This window comes from Pinus tabuliformis, chromosome X, assembly GCF_031772625.1.
Source record: "Pinus tabuliformis cultivar Carrire ecotype Pingquan chromosome X, CPIR1, whole genome shotgun sequence".
NCBI lineage: Eukaryota > Viridiplantae > Streptophyta > Pinopsida > Pinales > Pinaceae > Pinus > Pinus tabuliformis.
Window position 1 is genome coordinate 1,542,520,963 of NC_142308.1, and position 25,340 is coordinate 1,542,546,302.

The window sequence follows — 25,340 nt, forward strand, 5'->3', positions numbered from 1 at the left end:
GCAAGTTGACACATGCAAAGGTTGTACCTTGGGAAAGTACACCAAGTCTTCCTTTCATGATCGAGATCGTCAAGCAGAGGCTATCTTAGAGCAAGTTCATACTGATGTGTGTGGACCATTCTCGACGGAATCTAGAGTGAAGAAAAGGTATTATGTGATTTTAATTGATGACTAGTCTCGTAAATGCTGGTTTTATTTCATGCAGAAGAATGACCAAACCTTCACAAGGTTTTGTGAGTTCAAAGTTTTGGTCAAGAAAGAGTTAGGGAAGAAGATCAAGGCCTTGAGAAGGACAACAATGGAGAATATGTCTCTCAAGAGTTTAAGGACTTCTGTGGAGTGGAAGGAATTAAATGAGAGTTGACGGCACCTCATAACCCACAGCAGAATGGGTTGGTCAAGAGGAAGAATAGAACTATTGTAGGGGTAGCATGGGTAATGTTGCATGACCAAGGCCTACCACTTCACTTGTGGGCTGAGGTATGCAACACAATGGTCTATTTGTAGAATAGAAGCTCGCATCGCATACTGGGGATGAAGACACCAGAGGAAGCTTTCTCTAGTAAGAGACCAGATGTGGGTCACTTCAGGATCTTTGGCTCATTGGTATATAACCATGCATGGAAGAATCTTGAGTCGACAATAGAGTTGGGGATACTGGTGGGGTACACTGATACACCTCAAAACTATTGGGTGTACTTGCCTACCAGTCGGAGGACAGTGGTTCACAAATATCTCAAGTTTGATGAGCAGAAGGCCATGTGATTTTCCCTTGAGAGGGAGCTCCAACTACAGGCTGTGGATGAACTATTGGTTCCTAAAGAAGAGGAGCCTTAGAGTGATACAGAGCAGCCGCATGCAGAGGTTCCAAGAGTGGAGACATCCACTCAAGCAGAGTCTTCCAGAGATGGACAGAAGCACACGAGAGAAGCTGACAGATTGTTGTAGGATGTAAGAGAGAATGTGGGAGCACCATGTTCTCAGTGCAGACAGAAGAGGTCACCTGAGAGGTACACTGGATACATGGCCCTTGTTGGGTAATGTGTTGAGACTGAGCCATCTTCCTTTGAGGAAGTAGTGCAACATCCAATTTGGGTTGATGCTATGGTGGAGGAGTATGACTCCATAGTTCATAACAGTGTTTGGGACGTGGTTACGAGACCAGAGAACAAGTCAGTTGTGAGTTCCCATTGGCTTTACAAGGTAAAGTAAGCTGCTGATGATGGGAGGATCAAGTTGCTGCAGTATATTTCAACAGAGGAGAAAGATGCTCACATTTTGACAAAGGAATTGTCAAAGTGTAAATTTGAGTTCCATAGAGATAGGATCGAGGTGGCAGATAATCCCTTTCTTGTTGAGAGGGAGTGTTGAAATGTGGCAACAAGAATATTCCAATTTTAATTTGTCCTTGAATTGAAATAGTGAATCAAAATCGAATTTAGCCTTAATAGCTACTTGAAAATAATTAATTAAGTTATTTTTGACTTAATTAGTTGGAGAAATTCAAGTTAGAAGTCTTTCTGAAGTCATGCAAGAGTTATCCCTTAAATTAACGAGATAAGATTGAGTTATATTTGAGTTGTAATTATTTAACTTAGTTTACTGAGTTATCCAGTTAAATTAGTTCCAAACTATTTAAAGAACTAATAGAGAGTTAACAGTCAGTTGATGCATGCATGAACTCAACTAGTGTACTCCAGTTAACTGAAGATTCCCTCATCAAAAACTCATGCATGTCTATTTTGAGAAAGACCCAGTTGAGATTAAAGACAAGGACATTGTACTATCAGTTGCATGTGTTTTCCTATAAAGAAAACTCATGCATGCAGAAGGAATATAATTCCTTGAGGATTGCGCAGTTCTGATAGTGTGTGAGATTAGGAGATCATCCACTTGGTAAATCGAGTTTTTCCACTTGGTTGAAGGAGATCATCCCATAGGAACAACGCAAGGAAATAGGAGCTTGGAGGCTAGAGGAGAAGGCTTGTGAGAAGCCAGGATTGCCTATAAGCATCTGTGAGGATTGTACTGAGAGCTGGCTAGCTGTGAGAGCTAAGGCTTTGTATGATTCCTATGTATTTCCACCTTGTATGATAATATAGATAGTGGAGTTTTTAGCTGAGGCTTTCCCCAAAGTATTTTCATGTGTAATGTGCAATTGATTCTTCTTCTTCTGGTTATAATGTTCATCTTGATCTTTAAGCTTCCGCAAATTGATAGTAGAAGTAGGTTATAGTATTATGCTTTGATTTATATTGCATTATTGAGTTAACCAATACAATATATTTTCTACATGGTATCAGAGTTGGATTTGTAGAGAAATTTCTACAATTTCTTCTTGTTGTGTGATGGGTTTATGATGAGTTCATATCATAGTTTCTCTATGCTCCTTGATGATGAGGATGTTCATGATGTTGTCTATGTTATTGTTATCAAATGTTTATGTTGTGGATTCCTATATGGTGAATGATGGTTGTTGATGACTATTATGGTCTTGCTACCTCATGGTGGAGGTTTTTGTATTTTAAGTGTCATATGTGTCTCTTGATGTAAAGGTCATGAAAATGACCCATATTGTAATCATTGTAAAATTCATTCATGTATGGGCTATTGGGGTCAAGTCATGCTATGTATGTAATCCCATTATTTTGGGCAATTGATGTAATGTTGGATCAAATATGTAACCCCACTGTGTTGGGTGATTGATCTAATCATGAGTCATTGGTGATAGGAAATGTCATATTTAGTTGAGTCATAAAGCCTTGTTCTTTTATTGTATATCTTTAGAGGATCCAGCATAGGATCAACAGGAGCATGGTCAATATGAAAATTTCATGTTTTGTATTCATAAGATCAACCCTACAAAGGAAATATTTCATTCAACTTGGTTCAGCCTTTTTCCCTTGATGTCAAATGGGGAGAGAAGCGTGGTATTTGAAGAAAAATGCTTGGAGAAAAGCTTAGTGTGTTTGAGAGAAGACTTGATGTTTGCAGGTGGTTTCCGTCAAGTCCAAAGGGGGATATTGTTGGAACTATGACTAATGCATTTTCCTTGATGGAAACCTGATTAATAAAGATGTACTTGATGTCAACATTGTGATAATTTGATGTCATGCAGTTTGGTATAGATACTACATAGGACATGGATAAAGGAATGACAATTCAGTGACAGTTAGATAACACAAGTAAAGTTTGAGAAAGTATACGCGGTTCCTATGAATAAGGGTCGCGTACATACACATGTCTTATGAGAAAAAGTCACATACATAATCTAAACCATGGAAATCTGGATACCATGGGTCATTACCATGGTATTGGCCCAGAGTAATTGGAGTGACAACATTTATTTGATCCCATAAAAGAATACTAACGACATTACCAAATGATTTACCTAGGGTATTGGTTAAGGAAAAGGCTATATAAGGAGATGGAGATCAAGGTGTTATGTGTGCAAGTAAAGGATTGTTTATGAATGATTTGATCTGAAATAGGTGTGCACCAGGGAGCACAAAGAAGACTCAGATCTGAAATATTTGAAAGTATGTTGACATATATGTTTGATTGAATTACTTATTGAAAATGTGAAAGTAACTAACAATGATGAATCTGTGATTATTTTGATGTTGTGATCCAAACAAATTATTCAGAAGTCTATGATTTTGACAGTGAAGGTTGCAGAGAGTAAAATTGTGTTTGCAGTGAAATTTTTCAGATCTATAAGCAGGTTTTTCTTTGGATAGTTGCATACATATGTGAATATGGTTCGATATAGTCGCATCTAAATTATGTGAATTTATTAAATATGTTGAGATATGTATGCGATTGTTATGCATGGTAGTCATGTACATACACCAATATGGTTTATGGATGTCACATATATATTCTAGGGTTTTGCAGTATGGCTTGATGATGACATTTAATGAGTTTTGCTATGTTTTTTGTTGTCAGTCAATGATGTCTCAATCTTGATAATCTGTGTCTGACAATGTTGATTGGGTTGGTTGTTCATCATTTGAATATTGGTTAGTAATGATGCTATGATTTAGTGATCTGTGATTAGTTCAATGATCTGTGAATGGTTCAATACTTAATTCATTGGTTGGTTCAATGTTACAATGATTCAGTTAGCTAAATGATTCAATGTCAGTAATATGAGATCTGTAAGTAGGTGTAATACAGAGGAAGAGCGTATATACATGGGTATGCTTCAGAACAATAGTGTATACATTCTTAAGTAAATATGATTAGGGTTTGCAGTGACAACTCCTTGATTATTTTATGGCTAATAATGTATGGCTTATTTAAGAGTGATTAATATGATCTAGTAATTATAGTTTATATATATATGTATATATATATATATATATATATCTAGTTGTAATGGTTGATTGAGATTCAGTTTAGTGATTGGTTTGCTAATGATACAGTGATTTAGTTGGTTTTGTGATTAAAGTTCAGATTCAATATTCAATTTGATATTGAGCATAATGTTGGGTGTGGGTCCAATATGAAAATATGATGAAATATGGCGTATAAGTTTTGATGTTTTGAGTAAGGTGGATCGAGTATGAAATATTATGAAACGTGGTCCGTAAGAGGTGCTAAAGGTTGGAGCCTTCAGTGAGGGAGTTAGAACTTCCTTCCAGTAGTAGTTGGAAAATTTGTTCAGGGGATAGGTGCTTCTTTCCAGTAGGAGCTGGTAAACGAGATCAGGGGATTGGAGCTCGCTTCTAGTGGGTGATCGAGAACGAGTGGAGGTTGTAGCCTCCTGCAGGTTGGTGCCTGTATGCTGGTAAGAGTTTGCTCCAATACAAGAAGTAATGAAGTTTTCTTAATAATAAAAGAGGAAGACACAGATGACAACAAGAGTGGTTTCCTCCCACATTGGGTTTCCACCTAAAATCCTTGTGTTCATGTGTGTTGATGATCTATCTTCTCTTTACTGCTCATGGTTTCTACTTAATGAATGAATAATGAAGTAATAATGCGTTGGTTAAGGATGAATAATTGATTAAATATATCAAAAGTTAGTTAACTGGATATACATTGTTTGCTTTCATTGAAATTGCGTACATAAATTGGTTGCATGAATGACAGTAGCATATAGAAATCAGAATATGAAATTAAAAGTGTAAAGTGAATTAAAATATTGTTTCACCCCCTCCCCCCTCTCAGTATTATTGCACCATTTATCTCGTTAATTATAGATTGTGGTTCACCAAAGGTTAGTTTGTATATATGACATTTTATTAGTATTTTTTTTTCCAACTCAAGAAATCGTGTTTGGAAGCTCTCAGACATACATAGTCCTGCACGGGATTAGACCACAAGACCTTTGAGGACCAAACCTCCCCACGTAATAATTTTTTTAGTGATTAGTTGTTGAAGAAGGGAAACCATTCCATGAATAATTAATTTGCGCCTTTTTTGTGGATGATTCATTCGACACAGTTTGTATGTGATACCTTGTCTTTTTGTACATTGATTCCTCTTTTAAGTGTATTTCACACATTTAGTGAAAGAAAAACTTAACGTATACCTAAAGTTGAAGGATTTCACACTAGAAACACCATATTGTAAATCTTTTGTGTACCTAAAGTTGAAAAGTGTCACACTATAAACACCATATCGTAAGTGTGACTCTAATATAAATATTAGAATCTTTTTGTTGCAACTCATTGTCATCCATATCAATCAAGGATGTACATAATGCCACAACATTGAGATTAAATATATATTTAGGAGAAACATGTTCAAAGATTTCCTAAATGCATTTGTGAAATTTAAGGACTAGAAAACCATTCACAAGGGTTTATATTTTTCAAAATTTTCTAAGATTGATATGAAAACACTTCTCCAACGTAACTATATTTTTATTATTTCACTCTTTGACACCAGATTCTATTGTGTTCAAAGAGGAAAAAGGTGAGAAGTACGTAGGGTAAACTGCGGAAGACCGAAGAAGTAAAGGTGAGTTAATCCGATTAACGATCTTATTTTGGTTGAGTTTTTGTTTCAACTTTCAGAGCAGCTCACTACTATTTACTGAGTTAGAATATGGTCAATAAAAATAACAAGAATCTCAACATTGTTGCACTTTTAGAACCAGACTTCTGGTTTCTTTGTGTTCTTGAGATAAGTTTGTACCATAAGGATAATAAAGATACATGAATCACAAGATCACTATGAGTTTAGAATTAGAATACATGAATTACAAGATCACTATGAGTTTTTTATTTGTATTTATCTATTTGCTTTGGAAATGGTAATTATCTGTTCTTAACAAAATGATTTTTTCATGATTCTCAACTAAATTATTTGATTTAAGTTCATGTTCGACACTCTTGAAATTCTTAATAGAATTATTTATATATATAGTACTGAATATATCTATATATATATATATATATAAAATAATTTTAATATTAATTATATATTATAATTTAAATTATTAACATTTATAATTGAGTTGAGAGGTTTATTTTATAGTCTGGTATGAAAGTTATCTGTAACTATATGTGTCTCTATTAAAATAATAATAGAATAAATATTCTATACTATGTATGTTTAATTAGTAGTACATATGATGTAATATAATTTCATGCAAAGTAATAAGAAGTAAAAAAATGTTAATAAATTTTTTTAAATGTTGTATATAATAAAATTGTTTTAAAAAAATATTTATATATCGTATAAAAGTTATTGAAAAATAATAATTATGGCTAAAACGTTTAAAGGAATGTCAATATTATTTTTATTTATTTATTTATTTATTTTAAATCCAACAAAGATTTTTTGGACTTACAAGTTTAAGTTATGTACTCTATATAACATTCAAAAATACAACTTAAACAATGAAAAATTACACATTGTATTTTGTACTCTCCACTGAGTTTGCAAGTGAAGCAATTTAATCTTTCTCTGCTTATTTTAGATCTATACTTAAGATAGATCTATACTGGTTTAATTTTGAGAGTATGTGTTTCTTTGAAAGAGGTCATATGTTCAAAACTAGAGAAATAGAACATGTGGATTTTTTATGCTAGAGAAAATCTCATACACCAATGTAGTATCTGATTTAGACATGATCTTAAAATTGAATTAATATTATTATTATTATAAAGAAAAATATATAAATTATATAAATTTAAATTATTATTATATAAAATTTTAAATAAATTTTTTATATATAAATATATTAAAATTTATATATTATTGTATAAGTATAGCGATAAACAAATAAGTTATATTATTGTTAAAAACTTATTATGTAAATAAAAATTTTACATGTCTTTATCGCTTCGATTTCGACTACACAAGAATCGACGTTGAACCCAATGAAATATTATTTCCAGATGTTTCATTTGATTTTAGGTTCGACGAATTTTAACGTGTTTATGTTGATTTTGAATTTTGTGAAGGAAATTTTTGATTTGAATTTAGGTCAGAAGAAATTTGGAACCGCCTTTGTTGTCTCTGTGGTTGGGACGGTGTAATATTGCCTTCCCCACCCTGTTTCCAAACACTCATACATGTAGGTGGCTATACTTAACATTTATAAAAATTACGCTGGGTTGCTGTCAGTTGACGCAACAATTGTACACATAATGTATTCATGTTATAATATAAGTTGAAATTCACCTAACCATGTGACATGAAATGGCAAAATAAACATTACAAAACACATTTTAATTAAGTGTGAACAAGCCACATTGTTAACAATCCACTTTATTCAATGAAACATGTACATGTAACATTTAGTAAAAAACATCAATATTTTCCAGAATATTACTAAAGGGAATTGCAGACGCTTTATCCAAAGAAGGGCTTTCAGATTCTGTGGCGCTATGAAATACACCTTCTACGAGGACAGTACAATTAGAGGAGTGGGCTTCATTAATATTCCATAAATACATCTTGTTACAAGATTTTTTTGATAACATTTTATGTTGGTGGCTACGTGTTTTGTTTATCAGATATTATGAGCTGCCTATGAATTGTTTTGTTTTTGACAAAATGTTTGAGTTCATATGGACAAATAGCTTTTATCTATGTATTAGTTGGATAATGATTATTTTGTATAAAGGTTTATAGATGAAAATATGCGTTGCAGACAGTATAATGCTGAACAATCATGTTTCTGAAGATATGAATTAGTATATTTTCTGAGTGTTTTTTCTTTCCATCTGAAAAAATGTAGACTAATAAATATATATTAATATTAATTTTAATTTTAATTTTTATGTAAATGTAAATATAAAAATTTATATATTAATATTAATTTTAATTTTAATTTTTATGTAAATGTAAATATAAAAATTGAAATTTGTATATGAATTTTAATTTTAATAATAATTAATTTTTTATTTTTATTTTTATTTTGATTTTACTTAAATATAAAAATTTCTAAACAATTATAATGTGAATAATTCACCTGACGTTAAAAGTTTCAATACTTTTTGTTTTTTTTGAAAAAAAACAAATTTGAAATCAGTATTACTCACAGGATGCAATGAGGTGATTTTAATTATTTCATCAAATTCTCTTTTCAATTATTCTATTTTATTCATATTGTGCAATGAGGTGACATTATCATTTCATCAATTTTTTATTTATTTTTTTCTATTTTATTAAGAGTTAATGATTTTATTCATTTATCAAATTCTTTTTTAATTATTCTAGTTAAATTTAAAATGATAACGTTGAAAATATATTTCAAAATTACACGGTTTTTTTTTTATATATATATATATTTTATGATTTTTTGAGTCTAAAATTCAACTAAAAATTGTAGAAATAGTATATTTGACTTGTTACATTTTTATAAAGAAAATACATTTAAAATATTTAAAGAAAACTCTCAATTTATTCTTGCATGGAAAAATATATTCAACCAACAAAAATAAATAAATAATAGTCTCATTAAAAGTTATATTATTAAAAAAACAAAAATATAAATTAATTAAACAAATGTCTTTAAAATATTTAAGGAAAACTCTCAACTTATTCCTACATGGAAAAATACATTCAACCAACAAAAATAAATAAATAAACAAAAATATAAATTAATTAAACAAAAATTATATTATTAAAAAAATGAAAATATGGCATGCACCCCTATAAGATAAAACTACATTTCGAGTTCTAGGGAGATTACAAATAGTTAAAAGCGGAAGGAACCATGGTCAAACAATGGGATACTATTGATCTGGACCTCGAACCTGGGGACATTCTATCAGTGTGGGATTTGGAAGTCACGGACCAGAACATCGAGAAGTATATTCGCCCAGCTGGACTACCAGGCAAGAAGAGGCATGGCTCGGGGGAGGGATGGAAACAGGGCAAAACATTAGGGCTACTAGAGGAAAACCTAGTTTTGTCTAAACTGGAGAGTTAGGGAACTGAAAGGGAACCAAAAGGGAGGCAGGGAGATTTACTTCTAGTGATAGGCTACTCAGCAAGAGAAGTGGGCATTTCCAAGTAACTAGTTCTCTAGTCCACTTAAAGATTTTTACTCGGGACGGTTAGAAGATATTTTAATCAGTTGTGGGTTTAAGGGGCTAAAAGTGTTGAAATCCTTCCCTGCGGAAGATCTAAGACTAGCAAAAGCCGTAAGAGGGATACATTTAGATACTATTGTCGCATGCAGAAGCCCTATGCACTTGCGAAGAGGAGAAACTTTCAGCCAAGATGAGAGGCCACACTTGGAGTTTCCATAGTTAAATGGATGGGGGCAAACTCTAAGTGGATATCAGAAGACCTCTGAGGCTGGGAGCAGTGAAATCTATGACCAATAGGGGTTTTCTCTTACTCCTCCCATATCGACAGACCGGGAAGGGTTTACTCAGGAAGAGTGTTTTTCAAAAGAAGGGGAGATACCACATCTCGTGGGAGAGGAAGGACACGCAGGGGAAAAAGGTCTAAACAGTCTTAGCAACATTTGGTTGGAGGGGTAGTCTGAGCCACTCCAGGCAGCAACTACCAATGCAAAGGAGAACTCACCAGGTTTTGGGGAAGGGGGAGGCACAGAAAGATAGGGGAAAAGCGGAAGAAAAATAAGCTAATAAGGAAAAAAGAGATAATCCCAAATCTAGTATTAGGAGTTGATCTCCAGATCGACGAAGATATGGAGGCAACTGAGATAACCTTGGTCGGGAGGGTAAAGGGGAAAAAGTATTCAGCAAACTACATTCAGGAATGGACAGTTAAATGTTGGCAGGAGGTGCCAGATAAATCCTATGAGGTATCAACCCTAGCTAGGGGTTGGTTCATGATCAAATTATCTAAAAAGGAAGCACTGGAATGGGTGCTGGAAAGAAATTGGAGTTTTGGGAAAAGCCCAATCCTATTTAAAAGGTGGAACCCTGTTACCGGGAAAAGCGTCTATTTAGAACTGCTCTATCCCACTAAGGTGTGACAGCTGCCTTAGAAACAAACAGAGAAAAACTACTTTTGTATTTCCTTTATGAACTATAGATAGAGAGGAATAGGAAGAACCAACCTGTGTCTTGCGCTAATCCTTTGATCCAATCTCTCTCTTCTTTGACAGCTTCCAGCTACCTGCTCCCTTACTTGCCCACCTTCACCAAGTACCTGTAAGATCACAGAAAAAGAACACTATACAAAGACATGGATCTATATTCATAAACAACTTAGGATCAGATTTAAGTTAACCATACAAATGTAACAAGCATCAATGATACACAAGCATGGAGGAAAAACTCAAATAATTTTTATTGATAAACAAGAAAAGATTCAGGAGGAGTTACAACCGATGGTTCCTGACCCAGCATCAACCTCCCAGCAAAGAAGCCGCTCTTCACCTCCAACAAAACATAGATCACCCAATACTCTGATGTTTGTCTCAAAACCAACAGCAATTCCTTACAATGTGCAAAATTCCAGCCTCTGAATCTATGGGATGAGGGATCCATATATAGATATGTGTAAGGAGGATGAGTCAGCTTGTGATTTGATTAGTGTCTTCTCTCTGTCAGTTCTTGCTTCCACTTGGAGACTGAAGGCCTCCTACTCATCCTTGGTCGAATTCAGCGAGGCAAGTGTCACAGGAGAAGATTCTGGAAGCTTCCATTGTCTCTCCACCTCGCGGAATGACACTGCCATTTGTCATTTCTCGCCCAACGCACCCTCATAGTGCATTTAGGTGCATTGCAACGCACCTAGCCAGTGTATTTAGGTGCAATGCAACGCACCTAGCCAGTGGAGCAGCTGAAATGATCCTGTTTTGACTTATTCTGAGCAGTTTCTGGTGGAGAACTTCTGGGAGAAGCTGTAATTTGTTGACCTTATTCCTTTAGGGGTTAGAACAACACTTTTAGGGACTTAGGAGCCCTTGGTTTATGGACATTTCATGCTTGGAGCTATAAGGCACAAAAATGTCTATAACAAACCCATTATTTGACGCTCAAAGGGAGAAGGTGGATGAAATCCTGGTATGGGTAAGACTTCCAGGACTTCCACCACAATTCTGGGTAGAATCGGTGTTCAGGGAAATTAGGAATAACCTGGGATGTTTTTTGGAAGAAAACATGTCCTTTGTACACACTGGTGATAAAGGACTTACCAGAATACTGGTAAGTCTAAACCCTAGGGAAGGGCTTGCAGAGGAAATCAACCTCAAGTACAAGGATTTCTCATACACTCAAATGATTGATTATGAAAAACTATCAATCCAATGCCATCGGTGTCACAAATATGGACACCTTGCAAGAGAATGCCCCTGGCCTTTAGAAGAAGAAGAAGGCAGAGAAAGGAGGGGGGAATGACAAAGAATATACTGGAGGAGGAACATAGAAAGGGTAATCCTAAAGCAAAGGGGGAAGGATGGAAGAGGACAAGATGCAGATGGATGTAGATGATACAAAGGATATGCATATTGTGGAGAGGCCCGGCCGAGATCAAGAGCTACAGGGGGAGACAATTTGGGTAGAGAAAACGGAGGGAGTAGGATTAATTTCTACAAATCAGCAAGAGAGTATGGTTCTGGAACCTATTCCTTCATTTAATACATCCTTGTTGTCTTTTCTCAATTCTATTTCAAAGCCTGGTCCTTCAAGGCTACTGAATTCAGAAAATCTCCATGTTAAAAATGTAAATGAAAAACTGGGCAACATCATTGCTTCTATCCATGAGATTCTTCTGAATCGTAGTCCTGGGTCAAGTATTGAGACTAATAGTATGACATGTGCCCTTTTAGAGAAGCCCCATTATAACCTTAGGCCCTGAGATAAGAAAATTATCCCTTGGGAAGCAGTGGGGGATCTGGGGTTTCAACCAATTTCGATTGGTCCTCAAAAATCCAGAGGAAGGAAGACAAACATTTCAAAGGCTCAGTTAAGATCTAAGATTGACATAGCCGATGGGAAACAACTGTCCATTTCAGGGGTGCTTAGAGTAGCGCAGAACCCCTCCCTTGGCTCCAAATGATCATTATGTCCTTTAATTGCAGAGGGTTTTCTAGTACCCCAAAAAAACTAGCCCTGAAGGCACTTATAAATTCCTATAACCTAGATGTGCTTCTGTTGCAACAAATCCTAGGATTGGGTAAGGAGATTAGTAGAGCTTTACACAAAATGTTGTTTGGGTGGGCCTTATAGTCACTGGATGCTAAGGGCAGATCAGGGGGATTGGCTACATGAGTGAAAGAAGGAAGGTTGAAGGTCCTTACCACCTGGGGTGTAGAATAGGCTTTGGGTGTAGAGGTATACTCACTGGAGCTCTGCAACAATATCTTAATTCTAAACATATATGGGCCCTGTCAGGACAGGGTGGTTTACTAGAACAATTTGTTCTTAAAATCATTCATGGAGAATCTGAATTTGGTTATAGGTGGGATTTGAATTTCTCGTTGGTTCTATCAGAAACCTGGGGACCATAAGCACTTGTCTACCCTCTAACTGATTTCCTCTTGAACAAGATCAGCTCTAGGAAATTGATGGACATCAACCTAATCAAGCCCAAGCCAACGTGGAGGAATAGGAGAATTGGGGAAGCAAGGGTGGCAAAGAGGCTGGATCATTTCCTCCTTAGAGAAGAAGTGGTGGCTAGGATTCCGATCTTTAGACATTGGGTGGGGGAAGGAGGAGACTTTGAACATCTACCCATCTTGCTAGAAATGAAAGGCCCTAACAAAAACTCCATTTCCCCATTTAAATTCAATCCGTCTTGGCTAAAAGATGAATCCTACAACAATCTTTTCAAATCTACTTGGAGGTCAGGAGGAGATGATCAGGGTAGAGATCAATCTTTTCCGTTCATGGAAAACCTGAAACGAATGAAAAATGCAACTATTGAATGGGCCAAAATTAATAAAGACAAAGAAGAAGTAGAATTAAAGCAGGTAGGAGAGGAGTTAGACTTGTTGGAGAGCTCGGAAGAGGATAGATATGAGACAGAAGTGAAGAGGGACAGGATAAAGTAGCTAGAATCCAAACGAAGAAATATTCTTACAATCAGGGAAGAACAATGGAGACTAACAAGTAGAGCAATTTGGTTGACACACAAGGATGAAAATTCAAAATTCTTCCAGAATTATGCAAAAAGCCAGAAAAATATAAACACAATCTGGATTTTAAAATCAGAGGAAGGAACCTAGGCCAAGTCTTTTGAGGAATTGTCCCTCCTTGGAAGGGACCACTTTAAAAAACTATACAAAGCCCCTACTGAGGTGTCTATCGTTGAGATGTTTAGGATGGCTCAAGACTTCCCAAGGTATATGGAGGAGTAGGATAATGAAATCATCATGGAGGAAGTGACAAAAGGGGAAGTCGAAGGAATATTAAGGTCGATGCAGAAGGATAAGAGCCCAGATCCAGATGGATGCACAATAGAGCTTTTTCAATATTTTTTTGAGTCTATTGGGAATGAACTTACGTGGGTCGTCAAAGAATCCAGCGTGAAAGGGTCGATTTTTAAACCTTTCAATGCAACCTTTATAGCCTTAATCCCGAAGAAGGAGGACTCGGCATCCTTGGAGGACTTCAAACCTATATCTTTGTGTACCTGCATTTACAAAATTATTACAAAAGTAATTGCAGTTAGATTGAAATCGATTCTCTCAAGGAACATTTCAAAAGAGCAATTTGGTTTCCTGGATGGAAGGCATATCCATGAAGCAGTGGGTGTGGCATAGGAGACTTTTCATAACATAAAAAAGAGTCGAAGGAAAGGTGCTATTGTCAAAATAGACCTATCCAAAGAATATGATCGAATTAGCTGGCTGTACATTCAAATACTATTGACTCACTTGGGGTTCACAAACTGGGTGATGGGATGTATGACAAATATTAGCTTTGTTGTTCTTATCAATGGGGCATCCACATCTTTCTTTTAGAGCGAGAGGGGCCTTCGGCAAGGATGCCCTCTCTCCCCATTACTCTTTCTCCTAGCAGTAGAGGGACTCAATCAAATGATCCTTGAAGCAAGAAGAAGAGGTGATATAAAGGGAATAGAAGTGGTTGTAAACCTTCATATATCCCACTTGTCGTTTTTCGATGACATTCTCCCCTTCAGTAATGGTAGCAGGAGTGAAACTCGGCGTTTAAAATCTATCCTAGATATGTTTCTAAAAGCTATTGGTATGTTTGATGCTCAATATTTACTTTTGTTTTTACCAAGTTTTACGTAGAAATTTAGAAACTTTTAATTTTTCTTAACATAGTTGTTAAGGAACTAAGGCTGGAAAATCCAGAACATCATGATATTTTTTTTAAAAGAAATTGAATAATGTGTGATTAAGAAAACTGAATAGAAATAGTTACAATAACTCCTTAGATAATTAAGAAACAGTTTCCATCCTCCTTCCCCAAAGGGGAGGGGAAGAGAAGCAGGGGGGCGTGCTCAAATTTTCCTAGAGCTGGGCAGGAAGAACTAGTGGGAAACATTACAATGGAAAACAGGCAAACTAGTGTGTGACTTGAGGCTGGACAATAGTCCTGAAGCCCAAGATACCAGGCTGTGTATGTCTAGTGACTATCAGGAGTAGGAAGTGCTCAGAGGGGGACATTGGACGTAATTGCTAGGTCCATGGCTGGGTGGTGAGACCTTCCAGGAAAACAAAGAATATTTATGCAGTTCTAAAATCAATCAGACATAGATAAGTGACTCTTTTAGATTTAGTACTTAATTACTAGAAAGCATTGTTATAAGTTAAGATTTTAAGCATGTTCTGAGAATGAAAACGAGGAATATCTTTTATCTGTTAACAAAAATTATGGTATTTTGATTGAGGGAATAGTTGATATTATCTGTTCCATAGAAGACTGAAGATACGTGATTTTGTTAGGTTTACTCTATGCATGAACTATGTATTCCAAGAATCGTAGAATATTTAGTACTTTACTGTTTAAATAATTATACAGAGAACATTTTGACAATGCCTGTAGGACACCTTTCTTTCTGAGATTCTCCAAAAGAAGTAAATGTAGAAACAATTAGAGAATGACAGCTAATTGGAAACCATATTCAATTCCATAATCTAGTGAGAAACTTCATTCATTATCACATAAACACAACAATCAAATTTTGGCGTTATCACATAAACACAACATTCGAATTCTAGCGTTATAAATAAACTCAGTAAATAAATTCAGTTCATAATGAATTTAATTCATAATCAAAGGGAAACCTTAATCTCAGTTAACCATCAGTGAAATTCTAAACATGAATTCAAAAATCGACAGAGCAGTTAAAGGAAAAATCTGAAAATATATATATGTATATGAAATTATCAACAACCAGTTAGTATCCGGAACCGACTCTCCATCAAATCCAAAGGGATGGACCGAGACTGGACCAGCTTAATATTAATAAAATTCCAAATGACAATCTCAGGCCAGTACTGCCTCTAACCCAGAAATGAAACTAAGTATTCATAAACCCTCGAAGTACAGTTGTTTATAAATACACATTGCAAGCATGGTAAATCGAGTGAATAACCAGATTCATTTAAACATTAATAAACTAAGTTTTAAATTACTGTAGCAGGGTTTGTAAAGTCTAATTGACTCATTTGGCGAGGGTTCCCCAAGCTCCGCTCAAGGCCAGCAAAAACCCTTATTAATTTAAGGAGCAAACCCTAACTGCCTCCATCGAAAGACAAAACGATAATTCTCCCCGTTCTCATCAATCGTGGTAAGGATTCAAGACACCAACCTGAGAACATTGAGGATGGAAACTTTGTTAGGAGAGCCTTCATAGCTCGCTCAAGAAAAAACATTAGTCGTAGAGTATACCTGCAAGACCAAATCAAGAGATTAGAGACTCGGCTTCCATAACTAACTTCGAAAGTAAGAAAATTTGATGGGGAAAAATAGTATGCCATCACCTCTTACCTAAAGAAGAATCGTTCTAGTCAAGGAAGAGATGAGGCCTAAAATGTCAGGTGGTAGTTAATATTCCTTACAAATAAGTACGCAAATCACTGAATGTTCAAGTTTTAGGATGTAACCCTTACCTTGGAAGGGAGATGCTCCTGTCACACTTGCGGTCTGACTGGAGGGAGCAACAACAACCATTGTAAACCTGCAAACGATAGCATCAACAACCACCAACAAAAAATATGGAATACTGTAAACAGTTATAGGGCATGGGAAGAGAAGAATTTAATAAATTACCTGTGCGCTTGCCCAGCAATGACGGGATGAGGAATTTTGGTGCCATCATGAAGATACGCCATGAACCTGGAACTATTTGTAGAATCGTCATAGCCCAGTTATTGCGTTCAACATAGTTGCAGAGCACAACACACAGAGAAAACCTCATGCAAATGAGAAATGAACAGGGTTGATAGGAAAAAGAGGGGTTAGGGTTATCAGCCATCAGTTGGATCGTCGGATTAACCCTCCGTAGATCCCACGGTGGAGCGACCTTCGACATTAATGCTCTGGCCTTTTGGCAGAGAACCGGGCTATCAACATTAATGTTGCAGACCAGATGGCACAGTATCGGTTCAACATGCTATTCGGGCGATGTTTCCAAGTCAGCGTGTGATTGGGCAGAATCATCAACTCCATAGATCCACTAGACAGAACCTTTATATCCCTTTCCAATCTTATTAACTCCTCTAATTAGTTTTGAGACCTTACAATAATCAAATGTGCCAAAGATTAGTATAGTCTCGTGGTATTATGACTCAGTAGGAGTAGATATTTATAAAGGTAAATTTATTTTTTATACGCATGTTAGTGTTTAAGTGTTACATTAAGTGACTTTAGAATTTGGAAAAATAACATTTATGGAGTGATTTTAGCATTTTTGAAAATCTAATTTATGGAGTGATAAAACTAATGACCAAATGAATGTAGAATTGGGCCAGAGGTGAATAGATCGAGATTTTTATTTTGTATATACAAACCTGATGTTTATTAATGAGAAGAGGAATTCATTAATTGATGTGCTTTGATTTTGTGTGTTTAGTCATGAATACATAGATATCTAGTGGATGTTTACATAATGTGAATGATTATTTATTATTATACAATAGTCCTGTCAAATCTGTGTGAATGATTGTAAGAGAAATAGTGAAGTGCTAATTTGTTTAGAGTAGAGCTTAGTTGTAGGAAAAGTCGAATTTTCCTACATCATAGTCTCATTTAATATATAAAACTGAGTAGTCAAGCTCGAAAGGATATACAAAATGTTGAGAACGCAACAAGATGATGGAGCTTAGTGGAAAGGAGTCACCTTCACTAAGTGGGCCCGCAGGCAAATTATGGCGCAAAGTCTATTTTTAGACATATGGATCATGGTCTATGAGTTGCAGGATGTTGTTTATGGATGATTGGTCATGTTGGGAAAAATAGATGGACTTCTATTTCTGGTTCACAACAGGAGTGATCAAAGTCTATTTTTAGACTTCCAAGTTAAAAATAGAAAAGTCAAATATTATTGTCTCATAATAATATTTAGACTATAAACATTATCTTATCCTCTTGGAGCACTTCAGTTTGAGCTACAGATGTGGCACATGCAGCTGTCAGAAGGAAATACACTTTTCTTGTGAGTCAGTTGAGCTATTGCATGCAAGACATCAGTTAGAACTCATGCATGTGAGTTCTGTGGAGTTGGATGTAGAGTTGATGGAGTTGTGTTCAGTTTGACTTGGTTAAACTAGTTATAATTAGTCTAACTGCAAATAGACTAGTGATGAGTGATGTGAATTAATTGATTAAATTAATTCACTAATTATTAACTCATAATGCAACTAAAGAATACATCCGTTAACTCAGTGCATGTACAGTTCAGTGGAGACAGGTGTTAGAGGTTGAGATTGCTATCAGTTGTGACTATAGTTGTGCATGGGATCTTGCACAATCAATGGATTGAGTATGACCATGAGGATTGCACATTATATGCCCAGTGAAATAGCTTGTTCTCACGTGATTTCCAGCGTGAGTGATTTTCACATGGTATTGTGCAATAGAGGCAGGTAAAGCAGTGGAGAAGATTTGAACTTGTGACTTGTTCGGATCTGAGCTAGTTTTGTGTGTAACAGGTGGAGATAGTGTTGGATACTTGTGAGGAGTATTGCACTATGTATTGTTACATGTTCTCAATCATTAATATACAGATAGTGTGGGGTTTTCAGCTGTAAGCTTTCCCCGGGTTACATATTGTGTTAATGTGTGCATGCTATTGATGTTTCATTGTTTTTGATGCTGCTAAATTGATGATCAACATAGAGGAGGCTATGTATTATGCATGTATTCCGCAATAGTGTATAATCAGGATAATCTCTATGAATAAGTGTTTATTATTCAAAATTTCTACACAAAATGGACAAAGATTGCAAGTCTGAGGAAATTATTACATAGACAAAAATTTAGTAACAACTGCCATTTTTTTGTTCACCGTGTTTTTTACTCTCCTTTAAGACTATGTTTGCAATCAAAGTAATAACGATTAATTATGTAGTGTTATTGATATATGAAGAATGTTAATACCTGAAGAAAAAATAAGATTAAGCATTTTTATCTTCTTATATAATTAACTCAGTTATGCATTGCTACTCACTAAGGCTTGAAAACATTCAAACATGATGGGAATCAAACACAACAGAGAACAATAAATTTTATCATAGATAATAGAAGACAAAGATCTTACAACAAGAAGACATTTAACTTATGGAGAAGAAAATCATAAGTTTTTCATTACATTAAAGGCCTTTCCTTGCTTGGATTGCTTAGGTTGAGGGAAAATACATATTTATAGACAATGGACAAAGATCTAGATTTTTCCTCATATTTTCTACATGAGTTATAGTATGATTTCTAGAATTCAATGGAAATTGTCATCAGAGGGTCACCGTGGGTGGTGATTGTCAAAAGGTTGGTATAGGCAGTGGAGTTGGTTAGCTGAAGACTGCGACAATCAGTGTCAGCTGCCTTCTGGATTATTCTCTGGCTTCACAACTAACAAAACATGTATTCATGTACAAGCCTCTGGTTTTAATCTCTTATCTTTGATAATGGGTGTCCATTAGTATTATCTCTTATTCCTATGGTTTGAGATTAGTAATGGTTTTCCATCATATACAAGTCTCAAATACTAATATTTTATCTTTGATGCTGATCTCTAATTACAGGTTTTTGTCGGTTTTATCTCTTATTCCTATGGTTTGCGATTTGTTGGGTGTGGAGCCTGATTATCTTCTATATTCAAAGGTATCGCCACATTGGACCCCAGTTTGAAATGGGGGCGGCAACGCTGCCCGTAAAATATTCGCTGCAGGGGGGTCCAGGGGGGGTGGTTGCGACCTTTGGGAGCCCTCGCCTGGCTGGGGGTTTCGGGGGCAGCGCCACCGAAGCTAAAAACAGCTGTAAAATTGCCTTGTAAAAGTATAGCAATTTCTAGTCAATCTGGGCCGTTCATTAGGCAGGTGATCTGACGGTAGAACTTATGTTTAGTTTAGGGTTTTTGCCCTAGAAGGCAACCCCTCTCTTTGTAAGAGGGCATTGTATTTGACGCTGTGTGATAGATGTGTATTCTGTGAGAGGGAAATAGAGAGGTGAGACTGTGAGAGAAAACAGAGGATATTACAGCGGATCTGCTGTAGGTTGTGTCTCTTCATTTTGCTGGATAATAGAAAGGAAGGACTGGCTGTTCGGGGTGGACGTAGCCCAAACTGGGTGAACCACGTATATCTGTGTCTCTCTTGTTTTATGCGCTTTCTGTGTTTATATTTCTGCAATATTTTATGTGTTCCATTGCTCCATAATATATAATTTTCTAACACGATTAGTAACGGTTATCCATCTCTATTATCAAAGATAACAAAGAAAATTAATTTTTAATTATTAAAGTACAAATAAGATTTTATAATATTATTATGTTTAGGCTATTAATGTTATCAAAGAGTTTTACAGATATTATTAGAGCCATTAAAATTTAAAATATCAACTTTTTACCACATTATTTCACTTTTTCATCATGTTTTTTATTCTCCTTTTAAACTTCTTCTCCTACACTTTTTGGCATATTTGAAATAGGACTTAGGATTCAATTTTGGGCATATTTGTGGCATGGTTTTTGGGATTTAGTTTGTGTGTGTTGTTTCAATTTACCCAAAAATAAAATAGATCAATTTCTGTGATGCATCATAAGTGATGGTTATTTATGGCTATTTCTTTTTTGGACCACGTATCTACGCTCATAATTAGGTTTTGAATCAATAGTTATTATGTTTGCATTCAAAGTGATAATGATTAATTTTATAATGTTAATGATCTATAAAGAATAAAGAATGTTACCAATATGTGAAGAAAATTGAAGGTTAACCATTTTTTATATTTTTATATATTTTTCTAGTTGACTCATTTCTATTAGTTACACTATAACATGCAAAAACAATTATAAATAAATTTTAATCATTAATGTAAAAGAGATTTTTATAATAATTTTTTGTTTAGCTTATTAGTGTTTTCAAATATTTTTAGATATTAATATAACCATTAAAATTTTAAAAATAAAATTTTTAACACATTATTTTACTTACTAAATTACTCTGTTATATTGACTTTACAAAATTTGTTATATATATATATATATATATATATATATATATAGAGAGAGAGAGAGAGAGAGAGAGAGAGAGAGAGAGAGAGAGAGATGTTTGTCAAGTGGTATGAGCTATCAAAGATTACATCAGGCTCAACTTGTGGCTTGAGAAACCACGACCCAGGGGCATCTAAGCCATCAAAATCACCCAAGGATCACACCCGACCTGGGCCACACCAACCCTTAACATGACTGGATTTTTTCCCGTGAAGTTTCGAACCGGTGACCTTTACATCATGAAGTGACTTAACATTACACCCCATCGTCATTTATTCTACACCCCATGGACATAATATATTTTATTAAAATAAAATATATGAATGGGAATAAAATATTCACATATTGTAATTTATAATTAGAAAATGATAAATTGAAAAGAAAGATTAGATGGACTTAATATTACACAAACTTTCCTTTAGTTTTATAATTCTGAGAGATAAATAAAAATATATAAAATATAAAGGTCACAACCTATAGATATTATAGATAAAGGTTACAAGGTCACAAGGGGTAGAGTGTACAATAGTACACCATCGAATTTAGAAACATGGTCATAATGATCAATATCTCCCCAAATGACCCAGATGTACTCGTCAAGTATCTGGGGGTCAGTCTACACATCCATCTACATAAGTAAGTGATATTGTTTAAGGCCATATTAATAGACGAGGCTTGTGTACAAGCATAGTACCCAAAGAACATAGGTCAGAAGAAAGGGTAGTCAAGTGGATCAAAGTAGAACAATACGCTTCTAAGGAGGAGAAGAAGAAGTAGAAAAGGGGGAAAGATAAAAAGATTTCAAACACAACACACCAATGCAAAGATTCAAGCAACATTACAAAGAAGAAGTGTTGGAAGTTGCATCTAGAGCTTAACTCGAAGAACAAAAGGAAAGATTTAAAGAATAAGTAACTCATGGACATTGATTCGAGTAGCTAGGTTGAAAGTAGCTCGAACATGGATAAGAAGATCGTTTGTACATCGGTGTAGAAGGAATGATAGCCTTTAGCAATAGGAAGAGAATGAAAAGACTAGACCCTTTCGTATAAAAATAGAGATCAATAAGGCAAATATTGATGCCCTCTTCGACTAAGGATCATAAGAAAATCTCATTACAGTAAAGAAAGTCAATAAATTGGGCTTGGAATTTCAATATCATTCAATCTCATATACATTGGGATGGGTAAATAAGGATATATAAATAAAAGCAACCAAACAATGAAAAATCAGATTTGCTATTAGCATTGATTTTATAGATGAAGTAGAACTAGATATAGTTCCCCATTGATTTATGTGGAGTGGTGATTGGAATTCCCTACATGTACACATGGGATACAATATTCATGTAGAGAGCTAACCAATATTGCCTCATCAAGGATGGAAAATTCTTTACGATCAACATGCACAAGGGAAAATTCAAAATTTTGCTAGTAAGTGTCAACCAATCCAAGAAACTAATCAGTTCTAATAAGAAGTATGTTTTACTATTTTTAAGGGAAAATAAGTTTGTAGAAGAGTCAATGAGCATAAATTCAACTCTAGAGGGGTGTACTAAGAAACAAAAACAACAAATGGAGATGTTGTTATAGGAATACAAGGATGTCCTCAAGGACTCTAAAGGTCGATCACCTAAGAGGGAAGTGGAGCGTGAGATATAGCTATTAAGGAAATCCCCATTACCAAACATTAGGTTATACAAGGAATTTGTTATAGAAGCAAGTAAGCTGAAGACTCCAATTGCAACAACTACTGGAATAGGGTGTCATTCAACCAAGTACCTCGCCATGTGGGTCGCCCATCATCAGTGTGCCATGTGGGTTGCCCATCATCAGTGTGACATGGACTAACCACCTCTCATAGATCGTTATCATTGATGATGTGATCGTTGACTAACACCTATGGGTTTTGGTCTAACGGCAATTGTGATACCTAATAGGTGAGACCCTACCTTAAGAAAATTTCAATACCATTTGCAATAATATGATCAACATGCGAATCAGATTTTTGTTATAACTGGGTTGAAGTCAAAAAGTCCTTCTATGACCACAACATGTGTAAAATAAACCTAAACTTGTGATGCCAAACTTGCTAACAAATTTCGACAACATCTCAAAGTGTTTGAAGGTTTTTTCCTTTATTTTATGTCGTATATGTTTCATAATGTTGGCATTTTTTCAATTTGTCCTTATAAAATGCGGAAAATGGAATTTCCATGAATAATGTGAGCTTACTTTGTGTTATATTACACATATGCAATATGGTCAGGGTTATTAGGGTTGATATCATGATATTGATATGGTATGCGCCTTATGCAATCGAGGGTATTTTATATTAAAATTGTAGTTGGAAATACTTTAAAAACTTCGATTACAAAGTCTCTTAAATTGTCGAGCCATTCCATGAAGCTTGTATTATGCATGGTATACATTTCAAAGCATAATTAGAGATGTGACAGCGCAAAATGAGAGGTTGAAACTCTAGGAAGTAATGGTTGCAAAAATTAAATGTAATTCACCTATGATCAAATCCTTTGATATGAAGCAATCTTTCACATGTAATATGCCTTAATAATGACGTTGATCATCAGCATGTAATATGAGATGAGGATGTCCGTGTGGAAACCATTTGTTATGTAGGGTTTTGTGTATTGCTTTGTCACTCACCGGAAATTATTTTCTATGAATAAATCCATGCCACCTTGTCTTATCTGTCTTGTTTGTTTTGAATGCCATTCTCTCCATTCGAGACTACCATTTATGGCATATCCAGCCACCCATCCTTTTCGGCGGCACGATAAATGTTCCATTTAAGCACTGTTCAATGACTATGCCGACTCACTATCCTATTTGTATGAATCTCCTTTCACGTGGAATCTCCTTATTTACGAGGGCTCTGTGGTTGAAATTTTCCTAGTGACTCATTGATCTGATTCAACAAACCTTACAACTATATTCAATCCAACATTTATTCACCACTATGTCATAAACCTTGGTCATCGCACAACAATTTTAACTCTCCTACACGTTCTCAGGAAGTATTTGTATTGTTAGGTTTTGTAGTTTTAGTTATTCGTTTGCAAACTCTTTGTAATTCCTACTGGAAGTCAAGGGAGAAAGACAAAGACTAGGCTCCCTTGTAATTACATACTAAGTTCACAGAGATGTCAACAATAAAGTATGGTTATTAATCAATTTATGGTTATATTGAGTTCTATACTCGTGGTAGTCGTTTATCTTCATGTATTATTTTATTAGTTGCTTGACAATGTCATAGAGGTTCTCTGCAATCGTTATTTTTCCTACTTGTAACTTGAAACATACACGAAGACTCATTATTTTTATAATATCTCACTTTGCATGATTTCACAGAGCCAATATTTATCTTCATGCAAGATAAAAAAAAGGTCTCCATACATTTTCGCAAAGTTGTGTCTTTCCCCATAATCTCTTTGTCGTTTTGCCGTGCACTCCCCAGTGCAAGCCCTTAAGGCCAAAACCTCGGGCATAAAAGCACTGGGTATTTGTCATGTTCCCGGAATAGTTTCTACAATCTCGAAGCTTTTATAATCATTGGAGAGCTTATTTTACATGCTATGCTCCCAAACATATATTATCCCTCTATGCACAGTTTTTTCACACGTAAGTCTCAGACTGCTCACGAGTTAAAATACTCGTATTTGTTTTTAATCTACTTGTTAAGGGAATAGGGAAAATAGTCGTAATAGTTTGCAAAATTTTCATAATTGGCAGGTGTCAATAGATATGTATTCAAAACTTGTGGTTTTGTTGGTTAAGTTGTGCAGTGGACCTAGGAATAATTAAAGGGCATTCTTCCAATCAAGTCGATTGTAGTAATTATGCATGTCATTCAAATGAGTGAAGAAAAAGAAAAGGTGCACTCCATCTACTCTTTTAATTAAAGGCATTCTTCTAATCAAGATGATTGTAGTAATTATGCATGTCCTTCAAAGGAGCGTATAAGACCAAAAAAAAAAAGTGCACTCCATCTTAGACTTTATTTCGAGTTATTTTTGAATTAGCTCATGGATTCTAACTTCCTTAATCATGCTCTTGATGCCAGCAATTTTCAAGTACTAATTGCATTTGCAAATGCTTTCCATCGTTTACAACCTTGTTTTCTATCGTTTACAACCTTTGAGAGTACTGGTTGAAGTTTTGCTTAGTTGGAATAAAGAGTAAGAGCATGAGTATTTATATGAAGAATAACCTATTATTCATGATTTTGAAGAACCAAGTTAGCCTTAT

At 35.2% G+C, this 25,340-nt stretch overlaps 1 long non-coding RNA gene across 3 annotated transcripts; it reads right to left on the minus strand.

Annotated features, from left to right (window-relative positions):
- Window positions 1-15,786: 15,786 nt before the first annotated feature.
- On the minus strand, window positions 15,787-17,008 carry LOC149145932 (uncharacterized). Of its 3 annotated transcripts, XR_016264698.1 has the most exons (4): window positions 16,635-17,008; window positions 16,475-16,542; window positions 16,353-16,390; window positions 15,787-16,253 (listed from the first exon to the last, which is right to left on the minus strand). It is a non-coding gene; the product is annotated as an uncharacterized LOC149145932 (long non-coding RNA). The 3 variants fall into 3 exon arrangements; XR_016264697.1 differs by lacking the exon at window positions 16,353-16,390 and having other exon boundaries at window positions 15,787-16,173; XR_016264699.1 differs by lacking the exon at window positions 16,353-16,390.
- Between the last annotated feature and the right edge of the window lie 8,332 nt (window positions 17,009-25,340).